This window comes from Miniopterus natalensis, chromosome X, assembly GCF_054644295.1.
Source record: "Miniopterus natalensis isolate mMinNat1 chromosome X, mMinNat1.hap1, whole genome shotgun sequence".
NCBI lineage: Eukaryota > Metazoa > Chordata > Mammalia > Chiroptera > Miniopteridae > Miniopterus > Miniopterus natalensis.
In genome coordinates this window covers 82,149,438-82,156,619 of record NC_142103.1, presented here as the reverse complement: position 1 = coordinate 82,156,619, position 7,182 = coordinate 82,149,438, and positions in this window count along the sequence as shown.

Genomic DNA, 7,182 nt, shown 5'->3' with positions numbered 1-7,182 from the left:
GCCCCAGCCTCAGAAGTCATCTAGTATCACTTTTACTGTGTTCTACTGATTGAGGCAGTCACAAGCCACTTACCTCATATTAAGGAAAAGGTACATAGACCCCACCTCTCAACTGGAAGAGTTTAAGGTCACATCGTAGAAGTGCCTATAGCTTAGATGTTGTTGGCCATCACCTTTGGTCTGTGAGTTAGCTCTCTGATGGCAACAATTTATATCTTATTTCCTGTCCTTCCATGCTTAATGCAAGCCCCATCTTCCAGGAAAGGTTCTCTGATCACTGCAGTCCCTTTTAACCCCTATTTTCCCTCCATTAGTTCTATCTAATATCATAGAGTGGTGGAGGAGTACTAGTAGTATAGCTAACATTACAAGGCATTGAACATTTCATTTATGTTAACTCATCAAATCCTCATAACAGTTCTACCAAGTAGATGTTATCACCCCTTACAGCCAAAGAAAGTGAAGTCCAGAGAAGATAGGTTACTTGTTAAAGCCACACAATTGGCAGAGCCAGAGTTCAAACCCAGAGAGTCAGCTGCAGAGTCTGACCTCTTTCCTACTCCTAGCCTGCCTCTTAGTAGCTTACTTATCACAGTTAAGTTTCCAGCAGCCAGTCTGAAGCAACTCTACTCCTTGGCACTGCCATGAACCCTGGCATGGTGTTAGGCTCATCCAAACTCTCATCAAAGGATTTTTAAATGTATGGCCATTAGTGCCAGCAACCCCCAAACTGAACACATTCATAAACTCCAGTGTGTACTTTTGAACAACAGACCTGCTGACCCCAGTCTGGGCCAGGCCAAGAGAAAGCTATTTTGGGGAGTTTGTAGAAGAGTGTCAAAAGAACCGTTCCACCACAGAGCCCCTTGAGCAGGGCAGGGCACTAGAGGCTAATGGGCAACAGGAATGACTAAAATGCCTGCATAAACACATCAAAATGGCAAAGGGAAATGTGACATGAGATGGAAAAGTAAAACTTACCTTTCAAGATGGTTTTAATTCTGGGCTCCGGGAGTCCTGAGGACTTGAATTCAGAGAGAGGGGGGAGGGGGAGGGAGAGAGTGAGGGAGAGGAGAGAGGGAGAGAGAGAGAGAGAGAGAGAGAGAGGGAGAGAGAGGAAGAGAGAGGGAGAGAGGGAGGGAGAAATGATTTAGAACCGCAAGATTTTTATGGGCAGCAGGACCTCTTTCAGCCTGAGCAGGCAGATTGAGAAATCCGTAAACAACCAAGGAGCAGGCCCCAGATAGAGCACACAATCTAACAGGCCTAGGGATAATAGAGCTCAAGTCCAGGGAGGCCCTGAGCCACATGGAAATAATTCAGGGCATAAAAGACTGTGCTCGGGAGCTTTGTATCTGAACAAAAGCATTCCATGTGCACACAAAAGTAGCTTCAGAAAAAGAACAAGTTTTTCCTGACTTGCCATTCTGGCCTATAAATTAATATTTCAGACCTTTACCTAGAAGCTGCCTTGGCCCTATAAGAGCTGGTCTTGGAGGTGAAGTGGGAAGCATTCAGTATTAGCAAGAATATCAGCAATTCTTGGCTGCCAAGTGCCTGGAAGCGTGTCTTCCATCAGCCTTGGCTAGTCTGCATGACTTTGGAGAAGCAAAGGGCAGAGAGGGCAATGACCTTGGCCTTAGGCCATGGAAACAGGAAGAAATGAGGAGGTGGGCAGATAAGTTTATCATCCTTAATGGGCTACTTAACTCCTTGGGGAAAGGGTCAAGGAGCTACCAATGGCATGCTGGCACAGCAGATGGCAGCATGGACAGCCTTATACACTGTTCACGGGAAGGTGTCTGACTTTGGGTTACCCCAGAAGCCCACCCTGAAACAAAGAAAAGAGTACAAGTAGTTCATGTAGGAAATGCAAGAAACACTAATAAGGGAGTGGGGAAAGGAGAAAAAGAAAGGAAGACAGCCAATAATGGGTGCATTATCAAGCCAGCTGGCACTGTGGCAACTGGCACTTAATCCCACAGGAAAAACTAGGAAAGAGTGAGAACAGTGCTTCTCCAGGTATCTGGGTCAAGGACCAGGTTGTTTGGTGTTGTTATCAATCCACTGTAGATGGATACTTTTGTAAAGTACAATACAAATGTCATAGCAATGTCAAATTGTTCTAAAAGTTCCTAAATGCTGACTCTCTTTGTGTACTCATCTCGAAGTGGATGAGTAATAAACATTTCACACTTGTCACTGGTTGAAACCACACATTGAGTAACACTGGTGCAGAACACACACCTCTGACTTATTCTCCCTCTGCAGAACTGAGTATTTGTACACTAACTCCAGCTAGTCATTGGTTGAGGGTGCATGTGAGGGTGGGGTACTTCCTCTCTGTGCATGGGCAGAGTGGTTGTGCAGTTTCTAGAAAGCAAAGAGATGCAGATACTGGCAGTTGGGAGTTAGCCCGAACCCAGCAAGGGAACAGGGCAGGGCATGACAGCATCTGCTACAGAAGGTCCCACCCTGTTTTGTTCCCCCATGTTACCCTGGTTAGCAACACTCTGGAGCTTGAGGTGAGAGCAAGGAAGAGGTCAGATAAGAGTACCCAGAAACTAGGGAGCTCTAGACCCCCAAGTCATGGCTTCACTGTGACTGGCAGTAAATAGAGAGGCAATATTGGGGAACCCTATTTTACCTGCCCAGCCCAGCATCTGAATTCAGCTCTCATCCAAGCAGCCAAGCCATTGTTAAAAGAAAACAAAAACCAAAGAACCCCAGCTTCCCATGTCAGCTTTGATCACCCCTGAAATGTAGAGGGGCTATTTTCCCTGGCCTAAGGCTATTGGATTTGTTCCTCCCTGAAGCCTGGCTTCACTTACCTCTTCTGTTCCAGGCTTGTTTTTCTGGGGGTGTGGCAGCTATTTCTGGCCATGCAATCAACTCTTTTCATCTGCAAGTTGGAGGCAGAGGATGACTGCAATTGTGGTATGAGGGAATCAGGGCATTGAAGAGTCTACCTGGGTTACCCAGGTGTCCTCAAGGAGAAGCTCAACCAGACTGGACATTCTACAGTTAGCATCAGTCTTGAGACAGTTCATCTCAGGGCACACGGGAAGATGAGGGTAATGATAATGCTAAAACAGCAGCATTGAGAATGGATACCTCCAGACTCCATCTGGGCATTCATCTTCTGCTGGGCCCTTCATAGTTCTTCAAACAGTGCCGAGGTGTGTTACAGTGATTGAGAGCAACTGCTCAGCTGTCACACTGCCTGGATGCTGGATCTTCCACCTCCAACCTGCGTGAGTTAGTGTGCCTCAGTTTCCTCATCTGTCAAATGGATTTCTACCTCCCTCATAGAGTTGTTAATATATTAAATGGGCTAATAATATCTGTGATATGCTTAGATCAGAGTGAGATCTAAAGTCAGCACCCAGAATCCAAGAATCCTAGATCCATCCACTTTGGTCAGCTTCCTAGCTCAGCATGCGAGCAATTGCTGGGACTTGGGCCAGCCAGGCACCTGGATCTCTGGGAAGTGACTAGTAGCAGGTCGGCTGGGCTCCCCCTGCAGCACAATTTCACCATTGTCACACAGATGGCAGTCAAAGAAAGGAGTGTGACTAAAACTTTCCATTTTTAACTGTTGGCTCTGTGATGATATGCAGGCCCCAGACCAAGGGCTTCTGCCAACTGTGGCTGCTGCTGCTGCTGCTGTTCCTATTATTGCCACCTGGGAAACTTCTTAAGATCACTGCTTTGAAGGCCAGTAGGGCTTTCACCTCAGGGGACAGACCCTGGGGTTATGATCGTCCCCTTAGCCTCTTGGGGTCATGTTTGTCCCCCACCATCTTCTCACAGTCAGCCATATAGGGTGCCCAAGGGGATGATGGGATGCAAACCATTCCCAGATTAGGTTGGTTAAAGGTTAAAGTTCACAGATTGGCTTTATCCAGCCCAGAGTCACACATAATCCAGGCCTCTGTGATCACTTCCAGTTTCTTTATTAGTTCACTCTCATTTCCAACGATGGTTCAGATTGTCAGAGAAAATGCAGAATGCTCAATTAAATGTGACTTTCAGATAAACAACAAATTTTTTTAGTGTAAATGTACTCATAGTAGTGCATAAAACATTTATACTAAAAATATATCCATTGTTTATCTGAGATCCAAGTGTAAGTGGGCATCTGTATTTATTTGCAAAATCTGACAACCCTTATCCAGTGCCACAGAGGGGTCTCAGTGTCATCAATAAACCTGGTTCTCTTCTGTGTCAGTGTAGGTTCTGGCTTAGTCCATTTGGGCTGCTGTAACAGAATACTGAGGGCTGGGTGACTTATAAACAACAGATATCTATTTCTCATAGTTGTGGAGGCTGGGAAGTCCAAGATCAAGACAGTGATAGATTTTGTGTCTGGTGGGGACCCTCTTCCTGGTTCATAAGCTGCTGTCTTATCTCTGTATCCTCATGTGGTAGAAGGGGCAAAGGAGTTCTCTGGGATCTCTTTTATAAAAGCACTAATCCCACTCACAAGGGCTCCACCTTCATGACCTACTCACTTCCTAAAGGCTTATCTCCTAATAAAATCACCTTGGGGGTAGGTTTCAGGATATAAATTTGGTGGAGAGGACACAAACATTCAAGCCTTAAAAGGTACCCCCAGAAGACAGCCCTGGAAAAGGACTCAGATACAGGTAGTTTGATTGGGAGGTGATCCAGGAAGCACAGCAAGGGTGCAAGGAAGGGAGAGGAGTCAATAAAAGAGGCATTTATTAGGAGAATACTGCTGTGGGTAACTGGAACTCAATCCCCCCAGGGTACCTCTAGAAACCATGTAGAACATGCCTTTGTCTACCAGAGGACAAAGAGGCTGGAGCATTTATCTACTAGTCTTAGCTGGCTGCCATAACAAAATACCATAGGCTGAGTGGCTTAAACAACAGACATTTATTTCTGAGAGTTCTGGAGACTGGAAAGTCTAAGATCAAGGTGTTGGCAGATTCAGTTCTTGTTGAAGGCCCTCTTCCTGGGTTGCAGATGGCTGCCTTATTGGTGTACCCTCACATGGTAGAGAGAAAGGGAGAACTCCAGTCTTTTCTCTTCTTATAAGAACACTAATTCCATGAGGTTCACCATGACCTCATCTAAACCTAGTTACTTCTCGAAGGTCCCACTTCCAAATAACATCATATTGGGAGTTAGTGTGTCAACATATGAATTTGGGGACACACCAATATTTAATTCATAACATCCACCAACTCTCATCCCCCATGGCTGAAGTTTGTCCTGAGGACATTAGCTCCCCTGCACTTCCTGCTTGCACCTGTGATCAACTGAACATGCCCAGGGCAGAGAAGGAGGGAGAGGCAGGTGCTGGAGGGAAAAACTGTCAGCCTAGTAGCAACTGTCTACCACAGCTGTGAGTGAACAGCTCTACACCTGAGCTGAGATAGTAAGCTATGGGACATCTAGAACACCTGCTTCATTTTCTTTTGCCCTAGGCTAAGCCCTCAGTCATAGATGGAAGAACTTGCTTGGTTGGCCTCAGAGGGTTGTTGTCAAGGTTGAATAAGATCATGTGTGTGAGAGAGACTACTATAGACTGAATGTGCACTGCCCCTTCAAATTCATATGTTGAAAGTTAATCCCCAATGTGATGGCATTAGGAAGGACCTTTGGGACATAATTAGGTCATGAGCATGGAGCCCTTTAGAATGAGATTAGTTCCTTATAGAAGAGACCCCAGAGAGCTCCCTCATCCCTTATGCCATATGAAGACACAGGGAGAAGATGGCTATGAGGAAGCACGCTTCCACCAGACACTGAATCTGCCAGCACCTTAATCTTGGACTTCCAGCTTCCAGAACTGTGAAAAATAAATTTATGTGGTTTATAAGCCGCCCATTCTGTGGTATTTCTGTGGTATTACAGCAGCCCTAATGGACTAAGACAGAGGGTGTTGAAAACTGTAAAGCACTATAGAAATTGAAGATGTAGCAAGAATCATTTAGTTAAGAAAGAAAGGAAGGAGAGAGAAAAATGAAGGAGTAGGGGAGGAGGAAAAGGAAGAAAAGGGTAGGAAGGAAGGAAGGAAGGAAGGAAGGAAGGAAGGAAGGAAGGAAGGAAGGAAGGAAGGAAGGAAGGAAGGAAGGAAGGAAGGAAGGAAGGAAGGAGAAGGGAAGGGAAGGGAGGGGGAGGGAAGAGGAGGGAGGGGAAGGGAAGAGAAGGGAGGAGGAGGGAAGAGGAGGGAGGGGAAGGCAAGGGAAGGGAGGGGGAGGGAAGAAGAAGGAGGGGAAGGGAAGGGAAGGGAAGGGAAGGGAAGGGAAGGGAAGGGAAGGGAAGGGAAGGGAAGGGAAGGGAAGGGAAGGGAAGGGAAGGGAAGGGAAGGGAAGGGAAGGGAAGGGAAGGGAAGGGAAGGGAAGGGAAGGGAAGGGAAGGGAAGGGAAGGGAAGGGAAGGGAAGGGAAGGGAAGGGAAGGGAAGGGAAGGGAAGGGAAGGGAAGGGAAGGGAAGGGGCGAAAATATACTGGTTACTAACAACATACAATAAGACCCAAGGAGATAAATTAATTTTCTGTATTCAACAAGTTTTTATTGAGTACTTTAATTTGTTTCAATCCCTATTTCAGGTACTAAGGATCATGAATCAAACAGTCCAAATCTTTGCCTTCATGGAGCCTACATTCTAGCTGGGGAGTAATATATATAGCAAGTTGGTAACGTGCTATGGAAAAAAATAAATCAGGAAAGGGACTAGGAAAAGAGAGGAACAACAGGCTTACAGTGTTTAGTAGGGTACTTTAGGAAGGTGTCACTGAGAAGATGACTTTTGGGTCAAGCCCTGACCAAGAGGAGGGAAAGTGTAACAAACAAAGGAGAGCCAGAGCAAAGGCCCTCCAATGTGTGCCTGGCCTGTTGTGGGCAGGGCAAGAAGACCATCTTGGCTGGGGTGGAGAGAGCACTTGGGAGGGTGGTAGGAAGTAAAGTCCAGGCAGTGGGCGGAGGGGAGATCCTGTAGGGCCATGAATGTCACTGTGATGATTTTGGTTTTACTTGGAGTGAGACTGGTGTCTGCTGGAAGGTAGTGAACAGAAAAGTGATGTGGTCAAACATCTTCTAAAGGAGCACTTTAACGACTGTTAAGAACTGTCTCTAAGGGCAGGCATTTGAGAGGTTACTGCTGTAATCCAGGTGAGAGCTGATAGTTACTGGACTAGGACAGTAGTAG